At 35.0% G+C, this 15,209-nt stretch overlaps 1 protein-coding gene across 5 annotated transcripts in view; it reads right to left on the minus strand.

Annotated features, from left to right (window-relative positions):
* LOC133524409 (polyhomeotic-like protein 2) overlaps positions 1-15,209 on the minus strand; it is a 320,025-nt gene that overhangs the window by 73,875 nt on the left and 230,941 nt on the right. The gene's annotated exons all lie outside the window — the stretch shown is intronic.

Genomic DNA, 15,209 nt, shown 5'->3' on the forward strand with positions numbered 1-15,209 from the left:
TAGGACAGGTTATCCTAAGAATTGTAAACAAATCACATCTTAAAACAAAACAAGACCTCACCTCAACTTAAAAGCAAACAAAACCAAATGACTTCACTGGCCGCAAACAAGACGTTTGTTTGAAATCGATTTAAAAACAAATCGATTACCGAGACCTCAGACCGACCTCTTCCGAGACGCGATCAGTCAACAAAGATTGAAGCTGCTTGTACAGTTCCTCTCGTTTTTTCTTTTGTGATCGAGTGAGATAACGAATGTCGCAGGGGTTAAGATTTAAAGGTCATTGCGGATGATGCTGAATAAATATTAGGATATATTTTTTCCGCGACAACGAATTTATTTTTACATTGATGTCAAAAGTATCATGTACCTAGACTTGTTAATTCAAGCGGACGAAAAAAACATCCATTTGATATACAAGAGGAAGACCTCGTCACTAAACAATAATATATCTGTTATTTTTACGTTTACCTACAAAAATTATAGGGTATTTTTATCATGGGCTGAACAATACCCTACATAGGGTTGGCAACTTTTATCTATGAGCAGAGTGACTTTTATGTTTTAAAAACGTTTACAAACAACGAAAACCTGAAACTTAACTGTTCAGTCAACAAGGCATTTCTAACGATCTCTGTCAACTGCCAGTCATGTTGGGTGGATTAGAACCTGCCCGTGAATCACAAAATATCGTAAGTTATAAAGACCTGTATGGAATATACGACGTTTCTGTAATTAGTGTAGAACACCTGCCCGTAAAGCACAGAATGTCGTATGTTATGCAGGTTTGTATGGGAGAAACGACGTTTGTATAATTAGCGCAGGGCAGGCGTACGCGCACCGCGCAGTCAACATACGCTGTTTGAGCTGCGTGGGCGGGTGACCCCCCAGGAGATTGCGGAGTGAAATACTCTAGAGAGTCAGCTCCTAAGAAAACTTTTCAATTGTATGTTTGTAATTGAAAAATATTTTGTTATATTTATGGCAATAAGTACTTGTCAATTTTCAGTAAACAATTAGTTCAGTCTATGATAGAAGGGTAGGTAAGTAACCAAAAATGTCGACATCGGCATCGACCATTTCTACCAAATTCTACTTAAATTGATCCAAATACAACTAGTAGCTCAGTGAGAGAGCGAGGATAGCTTTAAACTAAATAAATGTTTGGCTCCGTCATTTTGAATAATTTTCAGAAACTGAATCTACAAAAAAAACATGGAACCTACTAAAAAGTTTCATGAGAATCGGATGAGAATTGCAACCTGTAGAGGAGAAAGGCTACGGTGTCTGCTTACCATCAGGTCGTATGCTTGTTTGCCACCAACGTTATATTATAAAAAAAGTTAAATACTCTTCCTGCATAGAAATTTATTTGCAAAGGAGCTAAGCTAATATTGCTGACTGCTATTTAGTAAAATTTTTGTATGAGTGTAGATGATTTGTAGCTTACCAATTTGCATTTCCCAATACTTCGACCCGCGCGTAGCACAATCATGAACTTTCTACAATACTTATTCTATATCTATTACCTAGGGTTGACAGTCGGGCACAGGCATTACTTCAGTCCAAGCCATAAATCTCGCATTTGCCCAAGCTCTGCTTGCAAATTGTGCTCGTAATCGCTTCCTTATGACAAAATCATTTAATTCCTGACCCGGGGACGTGTTGTGCAAGAGAATGTGACCGGGAATGTCGCAGTGATGGCTGGATCTTGGATCATAATGTTGTATGAAGGCATTTTTTTGCTCTAGGGATGTGCTAAGCTACGTAGAGATTAGTTGTTGTCGAGAACGTTCTCAATTTTGAATGGGAAACGAGAACGTTTCCTATAGTAGTCTCGAGAATATTTCCTCTAGTATAAACGGAGATTATAGAAACGGCGCTACGCAACTATGGTAGAAATATAAAATAGAGAACAGAGATCTTTTATTTTTATGATAACACACGATAAAATTGTACTTATAATTTAATCATTTGCATTTGCCTCGAAAATAAACACAAAATTCGACATTCTGTAACAGGCTTATTAATTTTATTAGTTCTGGTTGATTTTTTTTGCACTGATGTTAGCTGACTGGAACGGAGTATAGTAGAAAAAATAGTTTTATAGCTTAGGTCTCTTCTTCCTTGTCGTATCCTCATGGCTGAGGGACGTGACGACTGTGGACACTCTTCACCACTCTTCGCTCTATCTTGGGCCAGACCTATTGTGGGTTTTGTCTCTGACGTTATTCTGTCCGCCCAACGCATGGTCATACGTCCATCCCTACGCTTCCTTGGCACGCGGCCAGTGATTATAAGCTTTTCCGGACTATCTGACCCTGTCCTGCTCAGATGGCTGAAGAAACCAAGTACACGTTGGGTGCAAACAGTGGAGAGCCTCGTTTTAATGTTTAATTCGTCGAGAATAGATACATTTGTGCGGCGTTCAGTCCACGAGATCCGTAGCTTAGGTAGTGGTCCGTTACACGCCTGTAGTGGAAAAGTGCCCTTAAAGCGGCACAGCATTTATGTTCATTTTGAGTCATTTCTAAAAATAGCTGCGTATTTGAATATGATTTTCTCTGACTATACCATATGGTAGTCCAACTCAAGACAGCATGCAAATCTCATGGAAGCACTGCACCTAAGAACTACAAATTTCATAGTTTAACATGCTAGTCAAGCTACATTACTGTGAATATCGTATTACTATCTTTTTATCGTAATCCTTACGTGGTTTACAATTCTAATTTCAAATTAAAAGCTAATAACAAGTTATTTAACGAATGTACATATCTTAATTATTAATGCGTCTTATCACTACATAATTATTACTATTGCATTCACAAGACCGTTCTGTATCGTTCGCTATCCAAAGGTTGTCTGGAACAGCCCGCACTTCTGTCATGTGTACCGTTTTCTTTTATTTAGATGTGCAATAAAGAGTATTGTATTGTATTTTATTGTAACGTATATTAAGTCCTATTCCTGTAATGTTCAGCATAAAAGTATTCCTCGAACGATAATCACTTATATCATTCACACAAATAAAAATTACTGTAGATATTAAAATATAATACCGTCTCTCCGACATTGATAGCAAAAAGTTCTGAATAATCACTTATATCGAAGCCTTATAGCCACCAATCGACAGCTATCCAACACTGACCGTAAGCCAGGCCTCCGGGCTTCAAATCAGTCCCCCGAGCTTAAAAAAAACAACCTAACAAGCGCGTCGATACCGCAGGTGAGCGCAAACAACAACTGTTTGTGCGCCCGCGCTGGGTCAACAACAGGTGCGCGCGCGGCCATATGGCCAGCGCGCTGGGATTTGTCTGGCTGTACTGGAATAACATGCGGATTTGAGGCCATTATCATACCGTATGGCTTATTTTGCAATGAATTTTGATACCTTCAATGAGCCTTCTGTTCCTAAACTGGTGGAGTTCCACTGTAATATTTAAAGCATTTATCGTTAAAACAACTATTATAGAGAGAGACACTTGTAAAAATAGTGGAAGGAATTAAATGATGAAACTATTGGGCAACAGAACGGTATATGTAAAAAAAAACATGCTTCATTTAAGAGTACCTACCTGCGCAATTATTTTAGTACGTAGTGATGACCAGCAGATATTTTTCTGACTGCACGTATTGTGTCCAGGTACCAAACGCAACGCATTTTCAAACCCGGAGAACCAGGTGGGTCAGTAAGTACATAAACCCATTACATCACATCGTCTCGTGTTTGTATAAAACGTTAAACAGTTAACACTTCGAAGAAACACACAGGTCACTCCGGTCCAAACGTTTGTTCGGTAGGAAAACATTGTGAGGGGTCACCTCTTCACGACCTCTTAGCGACCTCTCAACGAGTCTTCAGAGGATGACGAGAGGTTTGGGACGTGAATTGACGTTTGTGGTGCGCTTGGTTTGGAAAGGGCGTATGGTTAAAGAATGAATCTGCCCTGCTAAACTAGCAGTATTTTAAATTAAAAAAGAATGCACTGCATATAAATTTGTTTGAAGGGGGGGGGGGGGGGGGGTGACTTCACTTAACTTTGACTGAATTTGACGAAGGAGTAGCACAGGAAAATTAATCCAGTCCGTTCGTCCAGACAATCTTAAAATTTAAAATGGCTCTGACAGTTTCTAGTGTGAATCTGACATGATTGATGACATGTTGTTACGTACATGGCCACTTCCTTCAGTAATACTTAAAGCACAATACAATAGATTGGTCTATGTAGTACAAGAAAAACAAAGAAAGTATAACGTAAATAACGGTATTTCATACAACTTTGTCAAAACGCACTTGTTCAGCATTACTACAAGCGTTTTAGTTTTAACCGATATTGATTGTTTTTAAACAATGTATTGTCTCAGATGAGTTACCATCATACGTCACTCTGTTAATTACATTCTTAAGTCTCTTTTATTCTGAGTAAAGAGACAATTGAAGATCAACCGATGTTTCAAAATTGAACTTTTTTGCGTCAGTTTTACGGTAAACTGTAGCTTGAACCGTGACAATTCTGCATTTATGTTTGTTAGTTTAATTGCGCTAAGCGGTTATGCAAACTCTCCGTCATTTATAAGTGTAAATTAAGTTCAAGGTTCCGTGACGTTAGTAATGTTAGTATACGTTAGAGAGCCTCGACATGATGTTATGAAATAGGTACTTTTGACTTAGCTACCCTAATTTATGCTTACAGCTTTCTTTTCAACAAATAAGCGTTCATTTTTTTAGGTTCTTAAATATATTATACCATGTAACAAGACAGCCTTACAAAACTTGAAGAGAGTACAATTATAACCAAGTATTTGAGGTGCCATCTCCCGGTAGTCTTATATCCACATGTACATAGGTGCAAAGTAATTGTCAATAAATTATATTATGTATGAATCACGTTAATTAACATGTTTTTTGTAAAAGATCGTCAGGTTTTATTAGATAAGTCTAATACTTTTTATTACATATCTTCTTCTACCTCGTTTGTTTATATTATCAAAGTTATCTATTTAAAGAAAATTAATGATAATAATGTATCAATTAATCTTTAAATAAATAAGATGTCAACAACCAATATAATGTCGCATTTTAGCGATAGAATATATTAACGGAAACGAATTCATAAATAACAGATTTATATATAACACACAAACACATTAGGCTAAATCACCTCCCTCTTATTTATTGTTTTCAAAAATAGTTTAATTCTAATTTTATTGGCAAAATAAAACAACCGGTTTTGCATTTACAGAAATGTACCTATTAACTTAAATCCTTCTCACGTTTGTAAGAAGAAACAAAACGTCGAATCGATGCCTAATTATCATAATATTAATTCTATATCATTTATAACGTGAGATGAATTGGTTCTAAGGTCAGACCTGTCAGTATAGTAAATATTGACAGGTGTAAACCAATTAAATGTATCGGCAACTTTCGCCAGATGGATCATATCGATTATGGGTCAAACGCACATATTGAAACAAAAGTTGTACTTTTGAAGCCAATGGTTAAAAGTTTGCTAAGTAGGTAATGAGAGATTTTTGTCATAAGTACTACTTCAATAGAATTTTAGACCCTAAATTTTGAGAATGATCACAGAAGAGACGTAAACTTTATTACTGCGTACACATGTACTGCTGAGTGTAGGTTTTCTTAAACATTGTTTATCATGCTTAGCTCTGGACGTCGTCCTAACGTTGCAAGTTTTAACTTTAGCTTTTCAAAGTTACTTATCTTTGTAGCTGCAAAACACAATTAGAAATCATACGACAAATGTAGAAAGAGCGCCGAGGGACACAACCATAAAAATTCACCTCTTGGCCTCCCGTGACTTGGAAATTGATCCCACAGTTACACTCTATGCTTTCTAAAGGCAATGTTGAAATTTTAAATTAAAATGCCGCACACGAACCTTTTTTAAATTCTAGAACCCATCGATACTTAAACAAACCATAAAGCAGTCGAATGAAAAAAAGTAGAGGCTGCGAAATGTTGAATGGCGTGTTAAGATTCCAGCGGGGTCGGGCATTGTGCGGAGGTCGGCGGTCGGCGGTCGCCGGTGAATCTGCAATTAACCTGCATTAGCATCTGCTGCGGGCCGGCAGGCCAAGGCATAGGTTAAGAGCTTGAATAATAAACGGCGAGCCAAACCAAATAATCCGACTTTTAGGGCCACTAAAAATCGCAGGAAAATGGCGTTGCTGCGCAGTTGCGCCAACGTTGCGTCGAGCAGCAGCCATAGAGTTGGCTAGATGCTTACGCTCGGGAGAAGCTAGTGTGACATGGCTCTTAGAGTATACAAACATAGTCTCTAATATACAGATGTAGTGAATACTATCCCATCATATTTTCACAGAAATGCACGGGTTATGCTATTTCAGTCAGTCTCAGTACAAAAAGTACTGTGAGGTTGAATGAGATATTCGGATATTAAGCTTCATTAGCTTCATTATTCAGTCTTAGCCCAGCATTATATCAATGTATTTAAATACTTTCATATGGAAACTTGCAGTACATGCTGAAATACGGTTTATAACACGAATAGGTAATAATAGATTTAAATTCCAAACGAACTAACTGTATGCCTTTCTTTCTTGGCGGCACAACCTTGATTTTAAGGAAACCAATAAAATGAAAGGTATTTTTTACTAAACAACGAGCAAGACAATTAAGTAAGCAAGCTATATGTGTATTTTTGTTTATACTAACTTTTACTTTCTGAAAAATGGGTGCGGGAGTATTACTGAATAAAATGTATATTAAAATAGTTGAACGCCATTGGAACGACATATATCGTAAGTCAATCTCCAAGAACGTATTGATATTAATAAAATGTAAAACAGTGTCATAAATGTGACATATTGTTGAAGTAACTGTCCGTTTTTACGATTCCATTAGCATTTGACTTCTGTTCGTCGATGCTGGTGTGCAATTCTAGATTATTTTTAGAAATGTTATTTTTATACTACGTCAGTAGCAAAAAAGTATACGGCCCACCTGATGGTAAGCAGTCTCCGTAGCCTATGTACGCCTGCAGCTCCAGAGGAGTTACATGCGCGTTGCCGACCCTAACACTCCGCACCCTCGTTTAGCTCTGGCAACCTTTATCACCGACAGGAAGTCAAGTAAATTAATGCATCTAGACTACTTAAATCTTACGGTCTGCCTATGAAATCGATAGATATGTGACAAATAGCCATTAAAATAATTTATTTATTGTTTTTTAAGTACGAATCGTTCCCACTGCGACAAAAGAGTTAATAATTAAACTCTAGGTATCTGACCTAAAATAAACATGCTTCTTAAAGTTGTTTTTCTCAAAACAATCAACCGCTGAGCCGAAAGTCAGGGGTGCGCAACCTTTGGCCGGTGAGTCAGCATTAGCATGAGCGTCGCACGACCCGCGCCACCCCTGACCCAGGCCTTGAGCTTGAACTCCGCGAATTTTTCACATTCTACGGTTCACCGTGGAGTGGAACGGATTGATGAGTATCGGTTGGTTTTGGTAAACCTGTTCTGTTTAAGATAGATAAAAAAAACATTATGCCAAAAACATTGAAGTTCTCAGTTTCTGTTTTCTTTTACCAGGGACTATTAAATACTAATCTTTTAAATTTCTTTAGTGTGTGAAAAATGCGCAGTTACCGTTAAGGTCAAAGTACATAAACACCTTTGCATTAATAAAGGTGAAATGTGAGCTTAATAGTTGATAGAAAATAGCTAATACAGTTTTTAGGCACCTAGGAGACTAAGTTATGTAAGTCCTAAAAATAAAATAAAAGGCCTTTTCATTCTTTAAAACAAAATTGAATTACATAGTTTTGCATGCATTAATTAATGGTTATTTTCACTACTAATAAATTTCACTTAAATAATTTATCATTTCGAATAAACTTAAATAAAATATTTATTATTCATTATCAATTAATTGGTCTTGATTATTTAAGGACCCCGTTTAGAGTGAAGACCTCCTTCAGTTGTCTCCATTTGTCTCTATCGTATTTTAAGTCCTATTACCTACGTAAGTATTCCCAGGTTAATTTTATTTATGCATTCGTTTTATTTTTGGTATCATCATTTAATAATAAGGGCATTTAATTGTGTGTTTATCACGATTGTATTTTATTGAGCTATATTTAAGCATGAATATCGTCGCCTAGTGCCCACAGTACAAATTTTGCTTGCTTTGGGAATAGGGTTCCAAAATATTGATTAAATTTAGTTTTTTAATATCTTTTAAGTATTTTTTTTTCTTACTTTTGTTTCTTGTTTCTGTAAATAAATCTTTTTACGGATTTAGGTGTAAAAGTGAAATCACAAATATCGCAATCTACTCGTTTCAATAACAAAGCCCTATGAAAAGTCTGTCATTTTACACGCTACACACTACATAGTTTAGACTTGGACTCCGGGACTTAAGACCTTTCTGATATGATAGATACTTTAATTGTCGTCAAAGTCTCTGTTGGTTATAGATTGGGTATTTATGGCTCCGTCCAATATATTACGTGTTTGAATTACAGATACACGTTCATGGCCATTTATAGACGTAACCTTTGTCTTCTGAATCAGCGAGACAGATAGTAGGTATAGAATTTAGGAAGTTAAATTGTTGACTTATATGATATGGCGACGCATTATAAAATTAAACTTTACAACACACTAAGCTGATAACTAAGCTAAGCTGTTGAAAGTCGTCTGTCATAGGTTTAAGGTTGTCATTTAAGAAGACGCGTGCCTTGACTCGTATTGTCATGGCATTACAGGTTAGATTTGACATATCTGTGCATCATCGTGGATGACACGCACTATAAGTATTGAATTAGAATAAAGTGGGAAGACTTGTAAAAGCGTGCAAGCGCTTGCTAATTTTAGGTTTCTATATAGCAACATAAATAGGTAATGATATAATTTGTATACCTCTACTAAGGAATATTTGTTACCTAATATAATCTAAATAATATTAAACTTATAGAAGCTTCATAAACTAAGAATTAATTCTTATACTTCTTCAATCAATACTTTCCCAAGAAGCAAAAGAAAAAAATGTGCTTTAGAATTACCCACTTTTTACCGAACTCATTCAAAACCAATGTACCAAGTGGTAAGAGCTTGTTCAACAGAATTCGAAGACAAATTGCCATTTAAACGCACAACCCAGCACACCCCAGTGCACTAGTATAATCCGCTACCACACACATTCTATGAGAATTTGTCTTTAATATGGTGGCGATATTAAAGGATACCTTCATACTTACACACATACAATTTGTTAAACATCTTCTCATCATGTTTTTTTGTTCATGTTGGTCTTGGATGGACTAACCACGACGTTGTTTGCTATATTTTATTGCTCTTTTTTATTTTTAAAATAGTTATTTCACACAGAGATATCTTCTAGTTACATGGTTTACCAAGACATCTAGAAGGTTCACTACTCCTGACATGAAAATACTGCAAGTATTTTTTTTTAAAGTATTTCTTTAAATATCGCGAAGTATATGCTTATTGATATCCCTTTCTTCAGCTATTGGCCCAACTGTTTGTTCTAGAAGCAAAAAAGACGCGTTGCCCACTTTTTATCGACATTCAACTTTAGGGCACCCAAGTAACTACAGTTAAGGGCCCCATGCAGCCCACTGCACTCCTAACATTTCAATCCCATACAATTGCAGCCTGTCGAAGTGCATTGAATCTCCAGCCACAATAGTCGGTCTATTGTCGCGATTTCCTGACTATTCTAAACAGGTCAGGTACCTGTATTTTTTTTAACGGTCAGGTATGTCCTTTCCTGGAATTTTGGTTGCACTGCAGAAATTTCCAATCTTACTCGGCAAAGAAAAGGACTTAATTTTAGGGACCGTAAGGTTGTTAATCCTTTAATACTTTTAGCTAATGGTGCAAGTACTCGGTCACGTTTGGACAGGGTAAAAGGTCCGCATAGTTAAAATTACAGTTTTTTATTACTGTACCATTTCAATTGTCAACGTATTTGTATCGTTTAAACTCGTATCATTCAATTCTGTAGGCAAGCGTGTCTGTCTGGTACGCGACAACAATATGATAAATTGATTTGCTAGTCAAAAGTGTACAAATTAAATTTTTGACTAGCAGAAATACCTACTGAATAAAAACTTGGAAATAACTAAAATATTTTAGTTTTATATCTCAAACAACCTGATTTTATGAAAAATGTTTTTGTGTAAACAACTTGCAGGCAACTGCTTCAAATACTTGTTCGCCTGTAATTCTGGCCAATAAACATACTTACATTTGTCGAATTAATGTAGGTATTTTACTTATACTCAGTATCTTATAAAAGTAAACAAACAATTTGTACTTTTTTGGAGAGTTATAAAATTTATTGGTTAACCAACCAAATACAAAACCGCCTCGATCTGTCACTGAACGACCTGACTTTAAACTACATTATTTTATCATGTAATGTTTTTATCTACCCTCAACTAGTTTTAGGAGCTGTTTAGAAGAACCTAAAGATACAGAGTGTAGGTATTTTACTTACGAGTTTTGTTATTACGAGAATTATTACCTTTTACTCAAACTTTCTCATTTATCTAAGCTAGGCTGCTAGGTTATTGCTATTAAAATAACCGTTAAGATTTATTTTTGTAGATCCACAATAAAGTAGATTAAAGTAGACCAGTACCCCTAGTGTAACTAAATTCGATTTTGAAACGTGACGTACGCGTTTGCGTTTAGTCTCATTTTGTATGGGTTTTTGAACAGCGCGCCAAGCGGGACGTTTTGGAAAGTCAAAAATCTCATACAAAATGACACTTAACGCAAACGCGTTCGTCACGTTATGATGTCGATCAAAGTTACACTAGGGGTACTGTACTTACCATAAAAAATTAATATCCTAAAACTCATACAGATTACTTGTTCTAGTTATTATTATAAAAGATTTGTGAAACAGGTAAGTGCACCTACCACAGCCACCCTGTACCTGCATAATCCCTACCCTTAAATGACCACCTTCGTAAAGGAGGGTTCTTTGTTTGAACAGACGACCTTGCAAACGTTCGGGGGAAGGGAAACAACGGATTACTTTATCTGAAAGCCAACGATGGGCTGAAGGGTGCTTAAATAATAATGTTAATGTTTATTTGTAGTATATTTACAAAAACCGTATTAAATTTCACTTACGAATATGTCAAAACCTAAAGTGAATGAGTTTTCTGTAAAATCTAAAGGTATGTTTAATTTAATATAAAACCTACAAAACCCTAAATATTAATTTTGACTAGTGCATATAACGAAAATGAATGCGTTGTAAGAGTTGAGAGTGTAACATGACGAAGCCTGCAATGTGGCTCTGAAAGAGTGCCATTTTTATTTTTTATATAATAAATAAATAAATACATGTGGACACTTTTACAAGGATCGACTTAAGATCAAACTAAGCAAAGCTTGTATTATGGGTACTAGGCGAAAATATAGAAATACACAATTAAATACACAGAAAACATTAACAATTCTTGAATAAATATTCATGATGGACATATTAATAAATGGCATTACCAGAATTCGAACCTAGGACCTCCAGCCTCGTAGGCAGAGTTCCTTTTTTTTAATATGGGATAAGTTTATAGTATTACATATATGTACTGGAAGAGAACATAATGTTGCGGACGAGTCAAAATAATATCAGCCATATGTTTCAAAATAAATATTGTACAGTACATGCCTACAGTAAAATTTTATTCGTTGGGCAAACAAAGAGCCCACAAGGTTGTCCGCAGCGTCTACACCTGTCGTTATAATATGACAACTATGACAAAATGTCAGGAAGTCTTTAAATGTTCTTTGAAGACACTGGAATGTTTCAAAATTAGTGTCTATTTACATGTATTAATGTGAAACCTGAGGCGGCATTTAGCAAATACATATATTTTATTTTAACTCACAGCTAACATCACATCTTAAGATGGCACATAGTAATTTTTATTTTTACTTTTAAGTATTTTTAATATGAAGTTGTAGTTTTGTCTATGGTACTAGCGAACATAACAGCAAAATTTGAACCCCCATTAGAATTAAATTATGAAAGTAGGCAAAATTGAGAACCAGGTCTTCTATCTTTTATACGTATAATAATCAGCAAAATCCACTAGAGTTGATATCAAATGAGTTCAATTTGTAAAAATCGATTCCAAAAACTTATACACTTAATTATCTTTGAAATTAAACTTAAACCTAAAATCTATTAAATACCGCAAAGCCTATTGAACGTTTGCTTGCAAACAAAGCTAATCTTAACTCTACCAAGCCCTAGGCCCTTTCGAAAAAACCCATTGTGATGTCTATCGCCATTTCTTTCAATGACCAACCGTCCCTTTGAACCCGCCGAAGGGTTACTCTGAAAGATTACCTTCACCCTTACCTGGTAAAATAAAAGTAATATTGTTGCAAAAAACGGTCTCAGGTCCGATTTTTTGTTTATGTTTAATTTGAGCCATTTTAGGTAGTGTAAATGAAGATTTAGAGATTATAGTTGCTATTTCAAGAAATAGTAATATTGTGAGCGAGATGCATCTCCAGCAATTATGCTCATAATCCCTAATCCATACTAAGTTTTACTTAGGAAAGTAGGGACAAAGCTATTGTTAGAATGAGATAATGATATTCATGTCTCATTCTGTAGTATAGTTGTGTTCTTACTTACGTAAGTAAATAAATACATAATAAATAAGTATTATAAGACATTATTACATAAATTGGCTAAGTTGTACAGTCAAGTGTAAAAATATGGGTGTACACATCTTACTCAAAAATATGTCCCATAGCATCTTATTCCAGTGTAATAAGAGCGTGGTACCATATTTATGAGACGTTTATTTCGATACATATTTTTGCACTTGACTGTACAGTAAGCTCTATGAGGCAGGTTGTAGGTACTTCGATAACGATATATATAAATTATATAAATACATAGAAAACATTCATGAATCAGGAACAAATATCCGTGCTCATCACACAAATAAATGCCCTTGCCAGGATTTGAACCCGGGACCATCGGCTTTATAGTCAGGGTCACTACCCACTAGGCCAGACCAGTCGTCAAACTCGTCGTGAGCAAAACTTACAAGTGTATCTTAGGCCTTATATTATAAATGCGAAAGTTTGTCTGTTTGTTATGTTTTCGCGCTTAAACTGCAGAACCGATTTAGATGAAATTTGGCATGTAGATAGTTTGAGACCCGGGTAAGAAAGAACATGGGCAGATTTTCAGCGGTTTAATCATTAAGAGGTTACAAACAGACAGACACTGTAGCATTTGTAATATTAAGAGGAAAGAGGACGGCCGATTCTCCATACAAACGTAGTCCCCATTTTCCTCTCTGGATATTGACATTCTGGATTTTTTTACATAATTTGATGTATATTAACATTATTAACCATAGCTATGCCCCTACGTTTGGCTTTTTTCAATTTTTGTATTATTATATACTCGTAAATTAGGAGCTAAAAATAGATTTCATATACATTTTTAAATGCTTCTAACTCCTATAATAATTAAAAAAATCGAAAAAATCAAACGTACGGGCATAGCTGTGGTTGATATATAACAAATTGTGTCAAAATATTTTCAATAATGTTAAAACCCAGTGTAATGTGTAATTCAGAGAGGAAAATGAGGACTAGGTTTGTATGAAAAGTTGAAAACTATGAGAAGGTGATTTCACGCGGGTCCTCTACTTTCGTCTTAATAAAGATTTCATAGCACCCAAGAAAAAAAATAACGCCCCCTTGGTATAAAAAAAAGTAAAAAAGTAAGTTAAAAATGTACGCTTTTATGTATTTTATTTTAAATAAGGATTGGTTCTAATAATAATAGTACATTACGATACAAGTGCGAAAAGTAGGAAATTCGCAACGAGTGGCGATAAATTAAAACACGACCGACGGGAGTGTTATTAATCGAAACAAGTTGTGGATTGCCTTTTCGCACGTGTATTGTACAACGTTTTACAGTACATATGGCCCTTTAAATTGTTTACATACGCACGTATAGTGCTAGTTACCGCACTAGGGAGGTAAAGTAGCACCATATGTACTGTAAATACTTTTTACTTATGCTCTGTTTATAAATTTGTCCTACAAATTACACCATAAAACAATAACTCACAGTTAAATAGAATAAACACATAGTGGTATCTCAATACCTACTGGTTTCAGAAAGTACCTACTTATAATTTTTTTTTACAAATAGGTAAATATATCTAAACTTGTGTTTAGTATTCTATTATCTAAGGTGACTTTTTTTTTACTGGAAATGGCATTTGCCCGTCTCAAACGAATACCTACATATTTCATGCAACGAATAATACTATAAAACTGACTATATAACTGAAGATTATTAAAGTTATATTTTAATACTTAAACATTGTTTGAAAGGGTAGATTATTTAGATACGCAAAACGCTTTCAAAGAGGTTTTATTAACATATAAACAACCTGCAACGCATCAGAGCGTGAAAATATCCTAAATGCAAAAGTAAACTTCCATTTAACAGCCTGTTTTATTTGCATAATTTAAAACACAATGCTTATAATGTAAACAAGTACTATAAATGTATATATAATTTTCATTCATTCTTTGCTCATCCGACGGCGCGTACAAAAGACATCAACGCGCACAACGCACAATGCACCGCCATAATATAACGTAATACCCCTGTTATTACCCTATTTACGTATTATTTAATGTCAAACAAGTAAACAGTCATAAATGAAGGTAGTTTTGAATTATTATGTGTTTTCTTATGTCATCGAGATAGGTTAAATATTAAGCATGCGATGCGTGTAAAATTTTAGGGGTTTTAATTTATTAACTTTGAGCCATTATACATTTATAAAGTTATTTATATTATAACGTTTAAGTTATCTAACACATATTTCTTAAAGCCATTATAACTACAAAAATCTACGTACCTATCGGCGCATTTAAAAAATAATTATTATTTTCTTTTTAAATTATATCATCGTCATGAAATACGCGTTTAACTAATTAACTATAAATATTCGTAACGTAACCTACTCGCAATATAGCGATTTGTAACTACAAATAAATATTTAAGTTTTCTTACAGTCCAGGTAATTTTAACATTCAGTTTAGATTACAGTACTGTTTAATCAAATAAAACTCAATACTTTTACACCACACGAGTCTAACCGTTACCAAAGAAAAC

This window comes from Cydia pomonella, chromosome 13 (assembly GCF_033807575.1).
Source record: "Cydia pomonella isolate Wapato2018A chromosome 13, ilCydPomo1, whole genome shotgun sequence".
NCBI lineage: Eukaryota > Metazoa > Arthropoda > Insecta > Lepidoptera > Tortricidae > Cydia > Cydia pomonella.